Here is a 23492-nt window from a genome sequence, read left to right as displayed (position 1 = left end):
AAAAATTACAAAAAACAAACAAGTAGAAAAGAAAACGCTAATAAAAAAAAACAAAAAACATTGTGTTAAGAAAAACCTCATGTGGAGTGCATTTCGAAACACAAAACAAAACAAGTTTCAGACCATCCTTATATGACTAGGGCGATAATATCAGCTTAGAAGAAAAAGTGTCCAACTTCGCGCCCTTACAACAGTACAAGTATGTCGTTTATAAAGATCAAGCAGCAAATGCCAAAATTATGAGCAAAAACGAATTTTGGTGATTTTTAGAGTAGTCCAAAAAAAATCTTTTTTGCCATAATCTCCACATAAGTTTTTAAATATGAGTATTTTTTTTTTATATAGTTGTTTCTTGTTTCAATAGCGAGTTTATGTTTTAAGGGGGGACCCTCATTTAGACGGTCGAAAAATGCATCATTTTTGGGAATTTTTTTCTCAGGTAAAATAACTTCAAACGTTTTGTAATTCATAAAGTACTTTAATAAATGTCTTGACTGTCTACAAAAATTTTCGGAGAAGAAAAAAAACATTTTAAGTATGGAAATATACACCTCGTCCATGGCACCTCATTCTATCTGTGTACATTCTAGCGCTCTGAATTTTTTTCTGAAATAAAAAAACCAAATTTTTTTTAAAACTTTAGGATAATACCTTCGATGTGACATTTTGATTTAAAAAAAAAATGTCGAAATTGATATTTTTTACCCAGTTTTATGTTAAAAGTGATTTTTCATGCATAAAAATTGACTTTAAAATTACAAAAAAATATGAAAATCTTTTTTTTTTAAAAAACACTTAATGTCACATTGAAAACAATTTAATTATCTTTAAAATGAGCTATTGTAAAGCCTGATTGGTTCAATACAGCGTTCTCAATTGTGTATACAAAATCGAAAAATGATGTTTCGAGAAAAACGCGTTTAAAGTTTTGGATACAGGCGATCAGGCCACCCGTCGCGTCCTGTTAAAAATTTTGTCACTCCTTCAAAAATACAGATATCGACTTGAAATTTTGAAAGTATATTCTTAAATAGTTGTAGAATAGATTACAATTATTTCCAAAAAATCGATTTTTTTGACCCGATAAATGAGGGTCCCCCCTTAAATAGTGGGTCTTTATTTTCAAACTTTTTTTCGACCCGCTCTAACGTAGTATACACACGCATGGCATATTACATTTCAATGCCTCACAAGTCAGGGCTTAAATGTGATTAAAAAGCAATATGTTAAGTTAGATCCACCCCTTACGGCCGCAGGTTGAAGCATTGAGTACTCACACCTGACCACCAGGGCGTATGAGTGTTAATTGCAAGTACTGCGTACCAACACTTTGATTTACTTTGCGACTGACACAAATACACTTAACTACTTAGCTCATAAATAATTCATGCTTATAATATGAGTAAGTTGATGAGTTTTTATAGGTGCTTGTGTCTGTCACATATGAGCGAAATTAGGGGGGGCGAGCTTTTCGATATGTCTGCATTTGTGCGGTGATGCCTTTGGAGCGAATTACCACTTAAAATGCGTATAATTAATCACTCGTACGCAGCAACGCGTCGTATTTCATATATATGTGCACACATATACCCGTTGTTAGCTGAAACACATATGTTTTGCGGCAACACGCGAATCTAAACTCGCCACTTATAGCTTTTAAGTTTTGTATTAGTTTTTCATTACCGGGTATGGGGCAGTTATAATTTATTAATGTGCTTAGTTTGGTTTGGATTAAATGGAATTATTAGAGTTTGTCCATAAGAACTCAGGTTTAGTACTTGGCATGCACCAATTCCTTTCTACAAAAGCAAAGACGATGTCAGGTGCTGTTCAAACGACCGCGGAATAAAACTTAAGTCACACTGCGTAAAGATATGGGAATGAGTCCGCGACGCACGCATTAGAAGTATCGCTAAGATCACCAATAACCTCCTTATAATATAATATAATATAATAAAATGCCAAATAAAATTGGACCTAAAATAAAGTCCTGCGGCACATCTGATGTAATTGGTTTTAGGCTTGAGTAGCTATCATAACACTTAACTTGTTGTAGCCGATTCGAAAGGTAACTTTTTATTAGTTGCAGAGAAAATACTCCAAACTTATAGTGATAACACAATTTTTTCAGCAAAATGTTGTGATCAGTACTATGAAAAGCCTTTGAAAAAATCGAGTAATACTAGCGCTGTTAGGTAGTTTTTATCATAAGCAGGGCGAACATCTTCAAAAATGTTAAGCATAGCTGTGGCGTAACTATGCAGACTTCTGAAACCCGACTAGAAGTTACTCAGCAGATTATTCTTGTCCAAGTAGCCAAAAATTTTTCAAATACTTCCAATGGGACAGGGAAAATGTTTATTGGTCTGAAGGGCTGAGGAGCGGTGAGCATTTTATTTTTGGAACAAGTATTATATTAGCTATCTTCCAGAGATATGGAAATGTAGATGAGGTGAGTGTAAAGTTAATTATATGTGTAAGAGATGGTATTACAAATGGTAGACTAATTTTAAGAAATTTAAGACAAATGCCGTCGGTCTCTATAGCATTAGATTTAACAGAATGTATACACTATATGATTTCTGGCACGAAGACGGAACTTCGGGACACAGTGAAATCTTTAAGTTGCTATCTGAGCGGTTTTTGGCTCCTAAAGACGACGTGATACCCACAGTTTCATTTGGAAGGAAATTTGATGTCAGATTTCCATTGCGTGAGCAAAGGAGAAAATCCAGAATGCATACAGGCAGGTTTGACGGATATTTTCTTTACCGATGGGTCCATGAATGAAATAGGGTCTGGAGCCGGATGGTACTTAAACGATAGTTATAAGTGTCACTATACTATGGGGGAAATGGCAACTGTTTTCCAAACAGAAGTTTTTGCCATCCTGGAAGTAGCCGAATGAATAATCAGAGGAGATGGAGCGGGAAACAGATTGGAGTTTTCAGTGCCAGTCAGGCTGCGCTGAAGGCCCTAGAGAAAGCCAAGCAAACCTCGAAGACTGTTCAAGAATGTAAGAAGAAGCTTAATTCTATCGCAAGACAAAAGAGGCTTGTATTTATATGGGTTCCGGGACATTCCGGTGTTCAAGGAAACGAAATTGCCGATGAATTGGCCAACCGTGGATCAGCGGCCAGAGCCAATAATCGGAATCGGTTCCGCAAGAATTATGAATTGGATCAGCGATTATGTAGGCAATCTACATAAAGAACGATGGTCCGGTCTAGAACGCTGCAGAACTGCAAAGATTTTGTGACAAGTCCGAACAGAAAACTGTCAAACTTGCTACTTAGAAGGAAAGACGTTCGGTTGATGGTCGGTATCATTACAGGACACAAGCCATGAGGTCAGCATGGGACCACCATTGGAATCATTGAGGACCCAATGTACCTGTCATGCTTGGAGGAGGCGGATAGCACTGAGCATTTTCTCTGTGAGTGTTCTGCCTTTGCTAGAGCACGGCTACGAGTTTTGGGTTCCGATGTCGTGGGAAGGAGTAATATTCGTTCTCTAAAACAGGAGGATATTTAGAGATTTAGCAAAGAATCTGGAAAATTCTCACTGGACTAACTACATCTGTCTCTGTCTCTATTCTTTCCTATCTCTTTGTCTGATACTTTTCTCCTTCCCTCCTTGACTATCTACCCCTTTTCCAGAGCTTTAAATATAATGGGCTTTTTAACCTGAGTATTTCAGGAGCCATCAAATCTCCTGGTGCTCCTTCGCTCGACCTTTTCAAATTTCAATTTCATGTACACACTGTATCAAATCCGCCTCTGTTGCAGACACAAATTCAAACTCACCGTCATCAGCATGCTCTCGTAGAGGAACTTTTATAGGTATTAAAAACTTCACAGGTAATTGCAACTCTTTGCTATCGAATGGAACCATAAACCGCAATGAGAACGAGTTAGAGGTGATGGTGCTGGCACAAATGACGGCGCACTTGCTCTACAGTATCTTAATCTGCTTAATCTACAGTATCTCCCTGATGATGCTGTAGTCACAAATTGTATGCAAGAGCATTCACTACCCACAAAACACTGTAACCCACAAACTGCGATGATGATTACCCACAAACTACGGGCGTGCAAACAACTTAAACGTTTATTCGACAAAATGCAGAATATACAAGTTGAACAACCTCCAGACCTCAACACAGTGCATGTATTTAACATATATGTACATATACATTTTCTAACCACTTTGACATTTTTTTTTCTCTACAAATAAAGGGAGCAAAAACAAACAAATTGAATATAAAAACAAAAAACGCCACGTCAGGTGAGCATGTCAGCGTTAACACCGGCTGTATACTAAGTACAAATACTACATCCATAGATACTGACTATACACTCGCCTTAGTACTCGTAGTTGTTTATTATAATATTTTGTTCTTTCAACTGTGACTTCACTCATTTTATATGCGCTCTATGTAAGCAAAATATATATATATAGTGCATATGTTTGTGAGTGTGTGAACATTCGGTGGACACTGACATGTCGGCAAGCAAATAAATGCATACATACGGAAGACCTTAAAAGGAAATGGCAGCAAAGTAAAGCTGTTTACAAAGGTGCAAACTGTCAGTCAGGTAGTTATTAGCTTGAATGCGTTTCAAAGTCTAGCGATGAAAGAGAACTGTGTCTCTACCACTGCGCTCCTTAAATGTAAGCCGAAAAGGTCCAGTGTAAAAGCACGAGAGTCATGGCGATGGAAATGTCGTGGTTGATCAATAGTGATGATGGCGGTTAGGTGGCTATTGGGGGTCGCTTTGGGTCGATAAAAAAGATGTGAAACATGTAGTGTATCGGAAGAGAAGTTAACACTGAGTGTTTTGAGTTGATTTGGATTATTTATTTTAACTTACTTTTGTGTATTGAGTTGTATTTTCTTTTTTTCATTTTATTTTATTTTTATTTTATTTTTATTTTATTTTCATTTTATTTTATTTTATTTTTTTATTTTTTATTTAATACACTCACAATAATATTTCTCTTATTTTATTAATTTTGTTTCTTCCTTTCCTTTTAGATTTTTATTAAAACAAATTTTTTATTTCCTTTCTTTCAATAAATGATTCGCAAAGGAATAGCTCTAATTTTTGTATTCAACTAATGTTTTTTTTTTGTTTCTTTTTGTTTTTTGTGTAGCTGAACTGTTTCAGTGCTCGCCGCTTAGCAAACTCTTATCGTTCTTGTATCGAAGAGAGAAATTATCCATACGCCTTGCGCACAAGAGTCGGATTTAATATTACAGTTCAATATGAATTTTTATCTTTTCGTGTGTTTATTTTGCTTTAAATTATAATACTTATGTTTTATTTAATTAAATTTAGTTTAGTTTAGTTTTATTTTAGTAGTTTTTACTTATTTATTATTTATTCAATTAATTTCTTTATTCTTTTTAATAATTATTTTTTATTTTATTCATTTTCTTTTTATTTTCATTTATGTTTTTTTTTTATTATTATATTATTTATTTTTTTTTATAATGTTTTTATTTTTTTATATGTTTTTTTATTCTCTATTATTATTTTTTATATTTTTTATTTTTTCATTATTTTCCAATTTTTCATTATTTTTTTATTTGTTTTTTTATAATTTTTTATCAGTTTTTTTATTATTTTTTTATTTTTTCTACTATTTTTAAATATTTTTATTCTTTGTTATTATTTGACTTTTTTTATTACACTGTGGTACAAAAAAAAAGTTTCAAAAAAACTTTGGATCGGACATGGTGAGGGTTGTAGCTTATGAAAAACTGAAAAGAATGGTATGTATTAAATTTTGAATACACCCTCAAAATCTCGTTTTAGAGCCAAAAAACCGTTTTTAGGCATATTCATGTACAAAATACATCGTATCTTTGTCATTTTTTGACGAAATTAAAATTGTTTTTTTTTCATTTTCCAGCTACAAGCTTAACCTTTCCAACCGTGAAAGAATTTTTTTATTATCATTTGAATTCATGGAGATAGAGACCAAAAACTTTCAAAAAATTTGATTTTTTTACTTATTTTTCAACTTTGAGACTAGTTGGTAGCTTTAATTTTATATAAAACATCTATTTTCTCTTACTACATCAAAAGTGTATTTAATTTTGCTTTTAATGACCCCTAATTCAAAAGAATTCGTTAGAAATTATCCAAGGAATTGCGTTTATAAGATTATAGTCACTTTACTAGTTTTACAAGTAATGTGATATTTTTTCTATTCTTACTTCCTCGTATATTTTTTTTGCATTTTATGCACTTTTCTATACTTTTTCCACAAAATTATCAGTGTGTAGAGTTTAATAATATGTTTATCTGATACTATAGAATAATAATAAATTTTCCCTCAATCTTATTGAGGGAAATGCATTGAGGGCATCTCTGTTTTTTCATACTTATTCGGTGCTCGACTATCCCACTCACAAAAATAGCATGGATTTTTGGTATATCCGCCTTGCATGCCGAATAAAATTGTTAAAACTTTTAAATCTGCCACAATTTGCCACTTATGCTCATTATATTTTATCATTTGAAGTATTTTCTCCATTGTAGCATAGGACTCCTTCATGTTTGTTCCGTACGCTACAGGAACTGACGGAAATGAATTTTCATTGTGTAATAACACAGCTTTCAGACCTTAAAAAATAAATTATCATTAATTTTTAAAAAATATATTTGTCAATCTAAAGTTAAATTAGAGTGTTCTTACTTCTACACGATCCGTCAATGAACAGGCGCCATTCATGCGGTACATAGGTGTGATCCAAGGCAATAAACAATCCATTAACATCTGTACAATAAACAAGAGATTGGTTTTTATCTTCTTCAAAAAGTAGTTTGAAGAACATTCGATCTAAATCATTGCGACCGAAGGTGATCTTGAAGTCACTATCTACCACATTCCACTGCTTTAATCGTGAAGCAAGACCTTCGCTTTGTCTTCGAGAAAATTTAAAATCACGTACAATATCTTTGTAATCTGCATTAGTTATTAGATGGCGTTTAGGTGAATGTAATGTAGAAGGAACACTTTCTGTATCACTGTCTTCACAATCTAGTATATTTACAGATTGGTGATCTTCATTACAATTTAATTGATCATTTACAAGCATTGTGTGCAAATTGTCAACGGCTACTGGCACAGGTTTTGTTACGGTCAGAACATCAGAATATTTTATATTACAACGTGTTTTGTAATGGTGACCAGTAACATTTGTTTGGCAAAAATAGCAATCTTCTTCTTTATGATAAGTTTGATTTTTCCATATCATTGGACTCAAAAGTTGTAGATGATTGTTATTCTTTTTTGATTTTGCTAGTTTTAATTTTGAAGAACAAGCCACACAAATATACTCTGGTTCATACCACTTACTAGTTACGTATGCGCGGTTAAAAATTTCATTATACACTAGAACCATTGCTTTATTGTTTTCAAATTTTAAACGATGCTTCTTATCTATAAACCAGCCGCAAATGTAGCAAAAGCTATTTCGATTTTCGCAAATCATTTCTGATCACAAGTTTTTTGTATCTTTAGCACATAAACGACATGACAGTTCCGTTTTATTGATTGATGAAGGAGTCCTATGCTACAATGGAGAAAATACTTCAAATGATAAAATATAATGAGCATAAGTGGCAAATTGTGGCAGATTTAAAAGTTTTAACAATTTTATTCGGCATGCAAAGCGGATATACCAAAAATCCATGCTATTTTTGTGAGTGGGATAGTCGAGTACCGAATAAGTATGAAAAAACAGAGATGTCCTCAATGCATTTCCCTCAATAAGATTGAGGGAAAATTTATTATTATTCTATAGTATCAGATAAACATATTATTAAACTCTACACACTGATAATTTTGTGGAAAAAGTATAGAAAAGTGCATAAAATGCAAAAAAAATATACGAGGAAGTAAGAATAGAAAAAATATCACATTACTTGTAAAACTAGTAAAGTGACTATAATCTTATAAACGCAATTCCTTGGATAATTTCTAACGAATTCTTTTGAATTAGGGGTCATTAAAAGCAAAATTAAATACACTTTTGATGTAGTAAGAGAAAATAGATGTTTTATATAAAATTAAAGCTACCAACTAGTCTCACAGTTGAAAAATAAGTAAAAAAATCAAATTTTTTGAAAGTTTTTGGTCTCTATCTCCGTGAATTCAAAAGATAATAAAAAAATTCTTTCACGGTTGGAAAGGTTAAGCTTTTAGCTGGAAAATGAAAAAAAAATTTTAATTTCGTCAAAAAATGACAAAGATACGATGTATTTTGTACATGAATATGCCTAAAAACGGCTCTAAAACGAGATTTTGAGGGTGTATTCAAAATTTAATACATACCATTCTTTTCAGTTTTTCATAAGCTACAACCCTCACCATGTCCGATCCAAAGTTTTTTTGCAACTTTTTTTTTTGTACCACAGTGTTATTACAATATTTTATTTTTCTTATTATTTGTGCATCTTTTTTATTATTTTCTCATATTTTTTTTCCATCATCGCTTTATTTTTTTCATTATATTTTTATGTTATTATTTCTTATTATTTATTTTTAATATTATTACGTTTCTTTTTTTATTTTTGTTTTTTTATTATTATTCATTATTTTTTATTACTATTTATTAATTCGTTTTAAATTTTGTTTTATTTTTTTTTCATTTCTTTTCATATTTTTTTATTATTTTTTCTACTATTTTTAAATATTTTTATTCTTTGTTATTATTTGACTTTTTTTATTATTACAATATTTTATTTTTGCATATTTTTTATTTTCTCTAATATTTTTTTTTACTTTGCCATAATCTCTTTATTTTTTCATTATCTTTTTATGTTTTTATTTCTTATTATTTATTTTTAATATTATTACTTTTTTTATTTTTATTTTTGTGTTTTTTTTATTATTATTTATTATTGATTATTATTTATAAATTTTTTTAATTTTTTTTTTTAATTCTTTTATAACATTTTGCCCCTTTTGTTTTATTATTATTTTTTTTTGTTTTGTTTTTGTTTTTTTTTTTATTATTATATTATTAGTTTTTTATATTTTTTATTATTTTTTTATTGTTTCTTATTTTCTTCCATCATCTTTTGATTTTTTTCATTATCTTGTTATTTTTTCATTATCTTTTTATATTTTTATTATTTCTTAATTATAAAAGTTTGTTTGAAGTTGTTTTCTTTGTTTTGCATTTTTTGTATTCTTATATATTTTTGGCCGAGCTCCTCATATTTGTGGTGTGCGTCTTGATGTTTTTTTTATTTTGTGTTATTTTATCTTTTATTTCTTAACTTCATTTAATTTTTTTTATTTTATTATACTTTTTTAGTTTATTTTATATTTTTATTTTATATTTTTATTTTAGTTTTTCATTTTATTTTCTTTTTAATAATGCTTTTTGTTGTATTTTAAACTATATGTTTTCTTATGTATTAAGTTTTCAATTTATATTTTTTTAATATTTTCTTTTTTTAATTTTTTATTTACTGTTTTGTTATTCATTTATATTTACTTTTTTATCCATTTTTTTATTTAATTTTTTTACTTATTTTTTTTTTGTTTAATTTTTTTATTTAATTTTTTTATTCAATTTCTTTATTCAATTTTTTTACAATTTTTTTAATAAAACTTTTTTTTATTTACTTTTTTTAATTCAGTTTTTTAATTTAATTTAATTTAATTTATTTTTTTTCTTAATTTTTTCTCCATAAATTTTTTTTATTTACTTTTTTTATTTAATTGTTTTCATTTAATTTTTTTATATCCTCTTTTTATTTAATTTTTCTATTTATTTTGTTATTTAATTTCTTTATTTAAATTGTTTAATTTACTTCTTTTTGTTAAATTTTTTTATTTAATTTTTTTCATTAATTTTTTTTTATTTAATTTTTTTATTTAATTGGTTTTGTTTATATTTTTTGATTTAAAATTTTTTATTAAATTTTTTTTATTTAATTTTTTTTTATTTAATTTTTTTTTATTTAATTTTCTTATTTAATTCTTTTTTTGTAACTAATTGTGTTTATATTTTAAGTTATTTTGGTTGATTTCATTTATTTAAATTAGTTCTATTCCATATATAGGTGACGTATTTTTGTGCACGATTAATGGCCTTAAAATATTGATTATTCTTCTTGATTTTGTCAAATAAGAAGCTCTAGTGAATTTAATGGAATTTTGTTTATCCAACAACAGTCGCAAATAATAAATAGTTACACTAACAAATATGACAAGGAGGGCAAACTCAAATGGGTTCAGAAGGTGATATTTTCTTGTTTATGAACACTTACACGAACACGAGCGGCCAAACAAATCCGTAATCTTTTACTGCAATCACAAAAGCACCAAGTTTTTATCAAACTATGTACTTATAGACACTGAAACCAGAAAACGAAATTAAGAAAATAATAGGCGGTATTTATACAAAATATTTCGTTTGCCATTATGCGTATTCGAATATATAAATAATTTCCTTTTTTACTACCATTTGGCTTTTTACTATAGCCCACCCATACCGTGCCGTAATTGACTGAAGGAACTAAATACTTTCACATTCAGAGTTGAAACTCGCCCACTAATACACACAACATACATACATACATTTTCATTTGTGCGATACTATACACAACCATTCACACATATTTCAGCTAGAGTAGTAGTTCAATTTAGTGCTTTAACATTAGCCGCCGAATAACCCAGCAGGCAGCCACGTGGTAACCAATAAAACCGCTGCAGAGCAAAAGCCACCAAAAACGCAACCACAAACATAACAAACTCGCTACACTCAGCGTAAATATTATACTAAAATGAAACAGCCGCAATTAGGTACATGCGTTTGTGTTTGTCCGTCCGTATCCATTACCTTCTGCTTTCTATCGATTCATATCGCATTTCCATCTGTCATTCAATTACACGCATTGACGCTAATCAAATATGAGCCAATGTTTATTTGTTAACTTAGCTTTTAGAATGTGAACGAATACATCTAAACACACACACACACAAGCACTCATAGACTGCGCTAGTGTTTGCATAAATATTAGCGTTTCTGAACAAATGCAAATATGCGGTCGATGTTGCCAATGTGGCTGCTATTGGTTTATTTACATTTGCGATTGATGTTAATAAATGGACGAAAATCACTTATAAATCACTGAGTGTGGGTTTGAGTAAAAGATAAGCTACGAGTACTAGCAAGAGCAGAATTATTTTAATAACGAATGGATATTATAAATAACATTCACATAATTACATAAACGGAGAGCGATATGGCTGACCACTAACCTCATTGTGGCTTGGAAATATACACGCATACACACATACACATGCATATTTAAAATATCTTAATTGTGGGATTTATTTGTAAATAAGCAGAAAAGCTCACTTAATGACTACTTATACGGCCACAGGCACATATTTGAAGCACTAAATATTCAAAATTTTATTTTAACTAAAGCAAATTTTTATGAGACTTAGAATTATTTGGCTTTAAATCAGCTAAAAATTCTTGGAATTAATGTTTGTACTTATGTCAAAATTTCTGCACAAATATGCGAGGCGGTATGTTTCGCATATACCAGGTTGTTCAATAAGTTTTGCGGTTCGATAAGAGAGGGCAATGCTAATAACCTTTTTTTTTTTTTGTTATTTTAGTACACTCTTCAACTAAACGTACGTGCAGTTTCATTTCAGTCTAAAATTATTTTTTGTTTTCAAGCCTTTTAATACCGACGTGTCACAGTATTTTCTACAATGGAAAAATTCAGATATCGTTCAGTGATTGAATTTTTATTTTTGGAAGGTTTAAAAGCAAAGGAAGTTTGTGAACGAATGTCAGTTCGCCATCAGTTAGTACAGTAGACAGATGGGTTGCTGAATTTAAACGTGCCCGTACAAGCCCTGAAGACGATCCACATCTAGGACGTCCACAAATCACAAAACAACAGAAATCGTAGAAAATATACGGGAGATCGTATTGGAAAATCGTCGAGTGACTGAAAGAGATTTTGTAGAAACCGTAGGCATCTCATTGGGCAGTGTAAGCAATATTTTAGGTGTCCGAAAGCTGTATGCACAATGGGTGCCGCATTTGCTAACAATGGAGGAAAAACACATTCGAATACGACTTTCTCAGCAACGTTTAGAGCGTTTTGGAAAGGGGATCCACTTTGATTTTGCGCATCGATTCATCACTCTGGATGAGACTTGGGTCTATCACCATGACTTTAAATCAAAACAAGAGGCTAAAGAGTGGTGTGAACCTGGTTATTCGGCTCCGAAACGAGTTCGTGTCCTGAAATCGGCCAAGAAGGTGTTAGCAACAGTCTCTTGGCATGTGAAAGGAATTTTGTTTGTGGATTACTTGCATATTTGTAAACCAATTAATTCTGAATATTATTGCAACATTTTAGACAAGCTGAAAGAAAAAAATCGTGAAAAAAGACCCAGTTTGCAAAAGAAAAAAATTCCTTTTCATCAGGACAATGCACCGTGTCACAAGAGCATTTTGACAATGGCTAAAATCCATGGATTAAAGTTCGAATTGTTGGAGCATCCACCAGATTTGACCTCTAGTGGCTTCCATCTGTTTCCAAGCCCAAAAAAATGCATGCGTTGAAAGCATTTTTTATCAAACGATGAGATCATAACATCTGTGGAAGCGTATTTTGCAGTCCTTCCATATCCTCATTTCAGGAATGGAATTGAAACAAGTCCATTGATGCTTAGGGAGACTACTCTGAATAATAAAGTGATTGGAAAAGGTGATTTTTGAAATCTTCTACCTTTTTAACTAAAGCTCGAAATTTTGGTTATACGAAAGGAAATCCATAACACCGACAGCCAGAACAAATTCCGAAAAATTAAAGTGAGCCACTTGAAACAGGCGGCGTCATTCAATTTTATCCGCATCTCTTTATCTTTATCTGGCAACTCATGACTTCTTGCGTGCAATCACAAAACCCTTTTGTTTAGATGAGGAAGAGGAAGAGACGATCTCGCACCTCCTGTGCCCTTGTCCTGCTCTATCGATATCTTCCATTTTAGGTAGACAATTATTTACTGAATTGGAAGATCTCAGTACTGTAGAAATTGGGGATTTTCTAAAATTTTTGTACACTTGTTTTATGAGAGATAAGGTCCCTCGGCCCCTTAATACGGCTGGCAATGGAAAATTATCGAGTATATTTCTGCCATGAGCAACCTGCTCACCTGCCGTTCTTAGACGGCATAAAACTGTAGGCCTCCCCATTTGTGCGAAAAGATCAATACGCGCACCACAAAGAGAAGGAGCTCAGCTAAACACCCAATAAAGGGTGTAATAAATGCCAGTTATCATTAAATACATATTTATCTTTTTCCTTATCGTTATCCTTATTTTTATCCTTTCCCTTATCTTTTTTTTTATCTTTATCTTTTTTGATCCATTGTTAAAAAATAAAACATTTTTTTTATTCGAGGTTCATTCAAAAAGTTGTCAGCCTTCAAAACTGGTCTTCACATGAACAATGGACACAGATATAGCCGATGCTACTGAACCGATTGTGATGAAATAAAATTTAAATGGCGTTGAATTGATGTCGTTAATAAATAAAATAAAAATTGATTAGTATTTTTTTCGAACCTTTAAAATAAAAAAAAGGGTCAAAGCACGCTTTTTCATCCTTGAAAGGAAGTCCGAAAGGCTGAAAACTTTTTGAACGAGCCTCGTTTGGGCAAACATTTTTTTTATTTTTTAACTATGGATCAGAAAATAAAATACTCAAAACGAAAATAAAAAATCTTATTTCGTTTCCATTTTACAAGCTTTTAAAGGGTTACGGGTAGTCAGAGGCCCGAAAAAATGATGATTTTCAATAATTTTTGTTTTTTTTTTGCTCGTCAATTGCTTTATTTTACAAAAATAAAAACACAGCATTAATTAATCATGTTTCGACTCGACTTTAGCAAAAATTAAAAAAAAAATGTTAATAATTGTAAAAGTAATCGCTGTTTGTGTGGGGCCCGTTTCTCCAGAAGTCCCTTGCGGTGATCATCATAAGTCCTTGGAGATTCAACTAAAACCAAATTAATTTTGTTAATAGATAATCTTGTGCCTGATCGAAACTTTTTTTTTCAAAATAAACAATACCTTCTGCTTAAATATGAACGAGACGTTATCAATAAAACGGTCCGCGGATGACATATGGCAAAAATAATTTTTTTTTTTTTTTTGGTAGGACTGTTATAAGCTTACAATGCAAATTTCAGCGTGATATGTCACATAGTTTGTTTTCTGTGCTACTGTAAACAAGTCAAGCTCGAGTGTGTTCTTCGAATTCTCTTTTATGACTTCAATGGTCTCAAAATGTTTTCCACGGAGCGGCAACTTGAGCTTGGGAAACAGGAAAAAGTCACATGGAGCCATATCAGGCGAATACGGTGCTTGCGGAACGATATTAACATTATTTTTGTTCAAATAATCGCGAACAAGACGTGATGTATGAGCTGGTGCATTATCGTGATGCAAGAACCATGACTTGTTGTCCCACAATTCCTTCCTTTTAAGACGAATGTTCTCGCGCAAACGCTTTAAAACGTCTAAATAATATTCAGCGTTAACCGATTTTGCGATTTGTCCGATTTTCAAGCACAATTTCCTTTACTTTTCCGATGTTTTCGTCGTTTACTGATGTTGCTGGACGACGTTCATGAGGCAAGTTTTCAACCGATGTACGGCCCTCTTTGCACGATTTGTACCACTGGAAAACACGTGCACGGGATAGAGCAGAGTCCCCATAGGTTGTCTGCAACATTTTTAAGGCGTCTGAAGCCGAAATTTTGTTGGAATAACAAAATTTCAAACAAATTCTTTGTTCAACTTGAATTTCCATCGTTAAATTCGGAGAACACACTCGAGCTTGACTTGTTTACAGTAGCACAGAAAACAAACTATGTGACATATCACGCTGAAATTTGCCATGTAAGCTTATAACAGTCCTACCAAAAAACAAAAAATTTATTTTTGCCATATGTCATCCGCGGACCGTTTTATTGATAACGTCTCGTTCATATTTGAGTAGAAGGTATGGTGGCCTCAGAAAATATTTTTCATATTTTCGAGAAAAAAACCGACAATTAATTGTTTAAAAAAAATCGAAATTTTTGAAAAAAATCCTTCGATCAGGCACGAGTTTTATGTTTTTTAAAAGCAGTATAAATTTTATTGTAATCTACCAATCAGTTTTTAAGTTACAGTGATCACCAGTTCAAAACACATAGTTTTGAGAAAAACGCATTTAAAGTTTTGCTAGTTGCTGCCGAAGGCTCCGGAGCGCCCGAGCGCCCTTGTTAATTGTTGAATAACTCGAAAAGTATTTGTCGGATTCACTTAAAATTTTCACACAATCTTTTTAAGAAAATGCAAAAAAACATTTCAATGTTTTGAAAATTCTGACTACCCCTAACCTCTTAAAGAAACACCCAAAAACACCATTTCAAATGAGGCGAAGGCCCTAATTATTTCAATTTCCTTGAGATTTATGTTTGCAAGCATATTTGCATATTCTTGACATTTTCTATGCTTCTCATTTCCACATTTCGCTTTTCAAATTAACACATTGCCATTAGCCTCGCTATCGTCAATTTATATTATTCACATCTGCATTATGTTGCAACCTCAATTAGCCCATAAATTTTGTTGGCTCCACATGTCGCATGGCCATCAGCTGCTTAATGGACACTTGCGTAGACATAACATACACATATCAATTATGCACATGTTCATACACGCACATATACATATGCACCTTATTAATATAAATATTTGCCATAAATTTTGCAATTAAAATTTTTAAGAAAAAAACTTTTAGCAAATTGTTTCCACAAACATTTTAAGTTTTAATTAAGGCAACTGCAGAATATTACCATACGCATAAACAGCCACATTAATTTCATTTGTGCGCAATTAATTGAAAACTTAAATTCCATTTTTTTTAATATATTCATGTTTGCGTATATAAACTCAGTGTAAATGGGATTAATTACAACAACGCCTTGTGGCACAATCTAGATAATTGCGCATCATTTCTTGTTAATTACAGAATTGAAGTTTTTATTGAACATTTTTATTTAAATGCCAAGCAAATATTTGCACAATTGGTTGTATAGCTGGACGGCTGATCCGATTCTTTGCTTTTGCAGGCAAATAATAATAAGTTAAACCTTCAAGCCTAGACTTCAGCCATTTTTATACAGCGTCATTTGAAGACAGGTGCCTTTTGGTCAATATGAGGATATGAGCAGCTGACTAAACAGATTTTTAAAAAATTCTTATACAATATTTTCATGGTCGTTGACCGCGTACCACCGAATAAGCTGCTTTCAACTGTCGAGTCTAATTCTATTCAAACGCGTTGTCAAAAGATGACCCGTTGAGCGACGGAAGGCTTTCATATGGAGATAATCTCTAATTAGTCTTGACTCGCATCTGGTCGATGCATTCATTTCCCTGGATATGATTTTCGGCTTTCTAAGGGGATTTCTGTGAATTCTTGCTCGAACGGATTTCATGGCTGCACTGGTTCGAACCACGCGAGGGCGAACACTTCTTTTCTGTCTGCCACTTCAAAAGTTTGTGAAAAACGATTGATCGTGCGGCAGACAGACATTCTCGAAATATTAAGTTTTTTCAGCAATTCGTAAATTTCACTTGCCCTTTTACCCCACTTATGTAGGTAATGCAAGCACTGCAATGCGATTTTCCTTAGCTCCCCACTCCATTGCCCACAAGCAAAATTTGCCACGAAACTGAGTATAATTTGAGTAGGTAATGAAGGTGAACAAAAGCAAAAATAACGCAACTTTTTTCTGCGAATTCGTTCTCGTATGCATTTTAAAATTTGGTACAGAATTTATGGCGAGACCGAGTAGTACATTTAATTAAAACAAATAAGCAAGAATGCGGACAATTAAACTGTGAGAATGCCAGTTTATTCAAATTTAAATGACTCATCAGGGGTCACGCGGTAATCAATCAGCCACGTAAATTGCCAGGACACCCACTTCTACTCCTCCAATTTGCTACGTATTGAAAATTCTGCATCAAAATATATTTTCGATATGCATAACTTAGTGGTGTGAAAATAACCAGGGGGAGGGGGATATGTGCACAAACTATCAAGCAGCCGTCGAGCGAAACAAGGCCAATTATATAGATATTACACAGTTTGCTCGTGTGAGTGAACATTTCCGCCTTCAACGGCATGTAAATTAACAGTAATATGAGCAGATATTCATTTTCACATTTATCACCGTGGAGTAGGCGAAAGATCGTAAAAGATTGACGACAAGCAAAGGCAATTTATCGCTGATTATTTAATGATTGCACGCAGCCACTCGCTGAACAAACACAAATACCACGACGCACACATACACTATCTCGTACGCACATACGCTCTTGTATTGACTTTCCATAATGCAGGCTTGCATACTTTCGGGCGTTTCCGCTAGTGGTGGCGTAGCAGCAGCTGTAACCTTCAAGCGAACGCCGTTGGGGCCGTGTTCAGTGAAGGTTTCCGTTGCAAAATTTATCGCATCCTACGCGCAAAAAAATGTGCACTTTCGTTCAATGGGCGGTTATTTTTGTAAATATTTGAGTAGGTGTATGAGTGAATCTGTGCTGGGGAATAACAAGTGATTAATATTAGCATATTAATTATTTTTTATTCATCTTGCGCATATCTACCTATGCACATATGTTATATATATTTGTGTATGCGTTCATTTATTTAATGTTTGACTTTTTCAATAACACACCTACGTGGGTGCCAAATGACTCCGGCTTCACTCACATCACTTCGAGTTAAAGATGGATGACTTGAAGCATCTGGAAACAGAGTCCAGTGAACTTGTTCGCAGATACCCAGACCAGTGTAACAATGTTCAAAGAGATAAACCTCTGTTCTGACAGCGAGTCGGTAACCTGGGCCCTAAACTCATTGAAAGTATGCATGAAATTAGTAGGGTAATGCCTGGCTTTCCTTTCGGCTGCATCTGAATACTTCACCATCAATGCACAGTTCCCACAGTTGTAAAGTCCCTACAGCAAACTGCATGGCTGATGAGCCGACTAGGCAGTGAACTTGGGTGGCTATTACTACATCTGAAGGTAGAGTGGTACCTGTGGCATGTGGCTACATGAGACATATGGCTTGTGATCCAATCTTAGAAGAATGCACCGGAAGTTCACTCAGCGAGCGAGAGTACTAACATACATTTTGCCGAGGTTCTTCTGATCGCATATGGGTCGTAAAAGAGAGATGTAAAGACTAACAAAACCGCAGATCTCGGTAGTAGTGGGGTTCTAGTAGTCCTGGTAGGGCATTGTCCACTTCCTTTTGTAGTAGCTGCTGGAAGGATGAGGAGACGGAAGCATCTTACTAACTACTACTCAGCTGCCTTGCTTTCGATTAAGCTTCGGACTGAGGCAATTTATTTCTCACTTTTTAACTACGCTTGGAGGGGCTGTCAGGCTGGATATTAGTGGACTGAGAACTTTTTTGAGCTATTATCAAATATGTAATGACAAGTACAACTTATCGTCTGTACCCCTCTCATACTTATCCCCTCTCTGTGAGAGGGGGCTCCGGCTAATTAAGTGCATCTGCTAATGGCCAACCACTGAACCCAATTTAGCATAACATGACAGAACAGAACATAACAACACTGAGCATGATATACAGAACACAACCCATCCTACCATGACATAACATAACATGGCATAATATAACATAACTTAGCATAACATAAGGTACTATGATATGTAAAACATAACATAGCATAAAAAACTTAACATGATATACAAAGCATAACCTCGCTTACCATGACATAACATAGCATAACATGATAGGTAGAACATGACATAACAAAACTTAACATGATATAAAGAACATAACCTAGCCTACCATGACATAACATAACATGGCATAATATAACATAACTTAGCATAACATAAGGTACTATGATATGTAAAACATAACATAGCATAAAAAACTTAACATGATATACAAAGCATAGCCTCGCTTACCATGACATAACATAGCATAACATGATAGGTAGAACATAAAATAACAAAACTTAACATGATATACAGAACACAACCCATCCTACCATGACATAATATAACATAACTTAGCATAACATAAGGTACTATGATATGTAAAACATAACATAGCATAAAAAACTTAACATGATATACAAAGCATAACCTCGCTTACCATGACATAACATAGCATAACATGATAGGTAGAACATAACATAACAAAACTTAACATGATATAAAGAACATAACCTAGCCTACCATGACATAACATAATATGGCATAAGAAAAAATTGGCCTAACTTAATATACCATGATATGGAAAAGATAACATAGCATAAAGAAACTTAACACGATGTACAGAACATAACCTAACTTACCATGACATAACATAAAATAACATGATATGCAGAACATAACAAAAACTCAATTTAACCTGATATACAGAACATAACCTAACTTATCATAACATAACATAACATAACATGACATAGCATAACATAACATAGAAAACATAACATAATATAAAAAAACTTAACATGATATACAGAATATAACCTAACCTACCATGACATGAAAATAACATAACATGATATGCAGAACTATGTTATGTTCTGAAACTTAATGTTGTTCAAAACTTAACATGATACACAGAACATAACCTAACTTAACATGGCATAAGATAACCTAACTTAACATGACATAACATAACTGAACATACCATGACATGACATAACATAACATAGGATAACATAGCATGAAACCATACCAGACAAATGACATTACTTACTAAAAACCAAATAAAAGTTTTCTCACAGAATTAGGCGCTAGAGACAAAACATAACTTTTGCTGAGCCAATCGAGAAAGTTTCGCCGCTTCAAAGGACCAATAGCCATAGAATTGCTGTTTTTAACTTTTACAAAGCAATAGCTGTGTTTGTTATAGTTGTATTCTTCAGAATTAAATGCCAACTTAAAAAAAAATTAAGTTTGTTAAGCAAAATATAATATTTTCGACATGCAATCTGCTGCTTTAAACTTTTCTGCAATAGCAAATATGATACAAATCTAGGCTGACATTTCAGAACTTCCCGTACTGGTGGACTATGCACTGTCGTCTACCCTTCTCATTACAACCTTCACGATCCTTCTACCGTCAAGGGAAGCGTGGGTACGGGAAGATGTAAGACAGGGTGAGTGCATCTGGGGATCTCCTTCAGTTTTCGGCTTTCCGACTACGGAACTGAACTGATGGCACTTAAAAAAGCAGAGACACTGGTACAGTGTGATGTGACATCCATATTTTCACTGACAGCCAGACGGCGATAAAATCTCAACAACCTCCACAGTAGCCATGAAATGGCGCACATCTCTTAACGAGATGACTGAGGCATTAGGGGAACCTAAAGACAACATGGGTTCCTGGCCATCGCGACATTGAGGGTAATTGCAGAGCCGATGAACTAGCAAAACTCGGCAGCAAGTTGACCGATGAGTACATAGCCAATGACATAGGCATACTCTCACAAACATGTAAGCTACTTATCTTTGAGGAAATTGTAAGACCAGCTAATGAAAGATATCGTAATGAAACCACCTGCAGAATCCCCCGACAACTTTCAATGCTAAACGCACAGAATCTATGGTAAACCAAAATTAGCACAGTCTTAGCATACTGATTTCAGCTATGACGGGACACTGCCTAATGGTAGACACGACCAAAGGATGGGTGTGCAAACATATGACTTCTGCAGAAGCTGTCTAGATGAAGAAGAGGAGGAGACGAGCTCGCACATCCTGTGCCATTATCCTGCCCTATACAGACCTAGGGAACGTTGAATAGACAATTTTTTAATGAATTGAAAGATTTCAGTGCTGTCAAAATCACAGATCTTCTAAAAATTTTTAAAAGGATGGTCTGGCTTGAGAATAGATAAGGACAAGTTGCAGACGCGGCATCATAATGGCTATGAGCCTGAGTGCGACCCACAGAATAAGCGCTTCAATTTAATCTAAATATGCTATATCATATGATTGGTTGCTTGAAGTGGTGATTCATCCAGAATCCAACTAGCTTTTCCACACCATTTTGTTACCACACCCTCGTTACGAACTTTTTTAATGTTATTTACGGCATGACTATGTACAGTCTGTGCGGTTTAAGAACCTTATAAGGTGGTTTTTGTCTAAGTTAGCAACTTATTTGAGACTCTTGAACAATGGTTTGCCCAGGGTTAATATTTTTTCCTTGCATAGGGCAGAGCATTCACAGAAGAAATGGATTGCACCCAGTAATGTGAATACCGATTCTGCAAGAACATTGTTCACGACAGATCGTCTCATCCACTTTGTCATTGCCTTCAATGTTCCGAAGTCCCGGGACCCAGTTAAAGTAGCGCTCTGGTTTTTACTCAAGGTAGTAGGTAAGGCGGTCCTACTTTGTTTCGTCGGCCGGAAAAGTCATGAAGATGATTTTTTGGGATGCGAACGGCGTCATCTTTACGGATTTTTAAGAAAAAGAAAGAACGATCACTGGGCAATACTACGTTGAATTATTGGACCACTTTCACAAAAAATTGAAATAGACACGGCCGCATGTGGCGAAAAAGAAGGTGCTGCTTCACCACGACAACGCACCAGCACTTTGATCCGGAGTTGTCGCCGTCAAACTGCATGAATTGCGTTATGAATTTCTGCCGCACCCCCGTATTCACCCGATCAGACTTTTTCTTGTTCCCTAACATGAAGAAATGGCTCACGGCAACATAATTTAGTTCAAACAAGGAAGTCATCGCCGAGACAGAGGCGTATTTTGGAGAGTTCGACAAATCCTACTTTTGGGGGGAGTTAGAAAAAATGGCCGGAGCGTTGGGCGAAGTGTATCTTTCTAAAAGGGGAATATGTTGAAAAATAAAATTAATTATTAATTGATTATTATTATTTTTTTTTTTTTTTTGAAAACTGGTGTCTACATTTCTAGCACTCGTACTTATTGAACCCCCCTCGTGTATACCACATAAGTACTCGCATATTGTTCAATTTTGTATTTTTCTCTTTTCACTTTACATCTCTCCACATTTATACACATATACAAGTTTTTTTTCTGCCTTATTTTTGCTTTTCCTCATCGCTCGCCTTTCGTCTCAAATCTGATAAGTACTGTTTCACTGCAGGCCCTAATGGCTGTATAAGTAAATTTATTATATATTCATGTGAGTAAACACCCATATGTAATTCTGTGTATTCTTTTTGGTACTATTTTAGTTTTGTTTTTGTTTATGAACTTTTTGCCTGCAATTTGCGACTTTGATGCGATTTTTTCTTTTTTCACTTTTACTCAGAACTTTCCTTTGTTCTACGTTTCTGGTTTACCATTTTTCGGAAACATCGTCAAACCAAGCAAATAAATAATAAAACAACACAACAACAACAACAAAAAAGGCTATAAAACAAAGCATATACCACAAAACCGCAATCAAAATAGATGGAAATATCAAACGAGAGCGGAAAAAGTGAACAAAAAAATCTCAAAAATATATGAAAAAAAATAATCGAAATTCAGGTCATGTGGATCATGTATCATGAGCATAAATGTAAATGTTTATGTGTGTATATAAAACCTCATATGCACATACGTTATTATTTCAGTAAGAGTAAATACATATGTACGGGTAGTTCAGTTGGAAAACTGTTTTGGGGCAAAAATATGGAAATGTATGAGCCTGATTTATGCAGTTTTTGTGATTCTTTTATACGAAAGTATTTTTCCAAGACTTGGAATGTAAGAAGAAGCATGGCATAGGGACAATAAATTTCGATTTACTCAGCTGCACATACTCGAATTCTTATGTCCCAACAAATATGGACAGGAACTACTGGGTTGACTCCCAAGTATTCGATTTGAAGTGTGCATTAGCTAGGGAATGTAAGTTGAGTAAGGAGTAACACAAAAGTATTTTGCTTACTAAATTAGAAAACTTTCAAGTTCTCCTCTGTACCATAACTACCATTTAAAACAAGAATCTACACGGCTATGATAAGACCTATTATCACCTATGCATCAGTGGTCTGGATGGAGGACCTTATCGAGACTACAACGCACTGTGGCCATCTCTTGCGTCGGAGCTTTTCCGACTACTTCAGGCCAGACATTAGATGCTCTGATTAGGCCTTGAAGACCATCTGCAGGCTGAAACACAATGGGAGTTGGTACGGCTCTGTACGGCATTTGACAGCAGAGTAGGCATGGACTTCGATCTAACAATCCTTGTCATGCCCCTTAACTCCATGCCATCCATAGTCGTGCTTGACAAGAGATACAGTGTAGTGCTGCAAGAGGCTCAACTGAGGACAAACTCAAAAACTGAGCCCGGTAAACACTGTTTTCGCATTTTCACGGATGGCTCCA

This window comes from Anastrepha obliqua, chromosome 4 (assembly GCF_027943255.1).
Source record: "Anastrepha obliqua isolate idAnaObli1 chromosome 4, idAnaObli1_1.0, whole genome shotgun sequence".
In the NCBI taxonomy this organism is placed as follows: Eukaryota; Metazoa; Arthropoda; class Insecta; order Diptera; family Tephritidae; genus Anastrepha; species Anastrepha obliqua.
Note: the sequence above shows the minus strand (reverse complement) of the source record.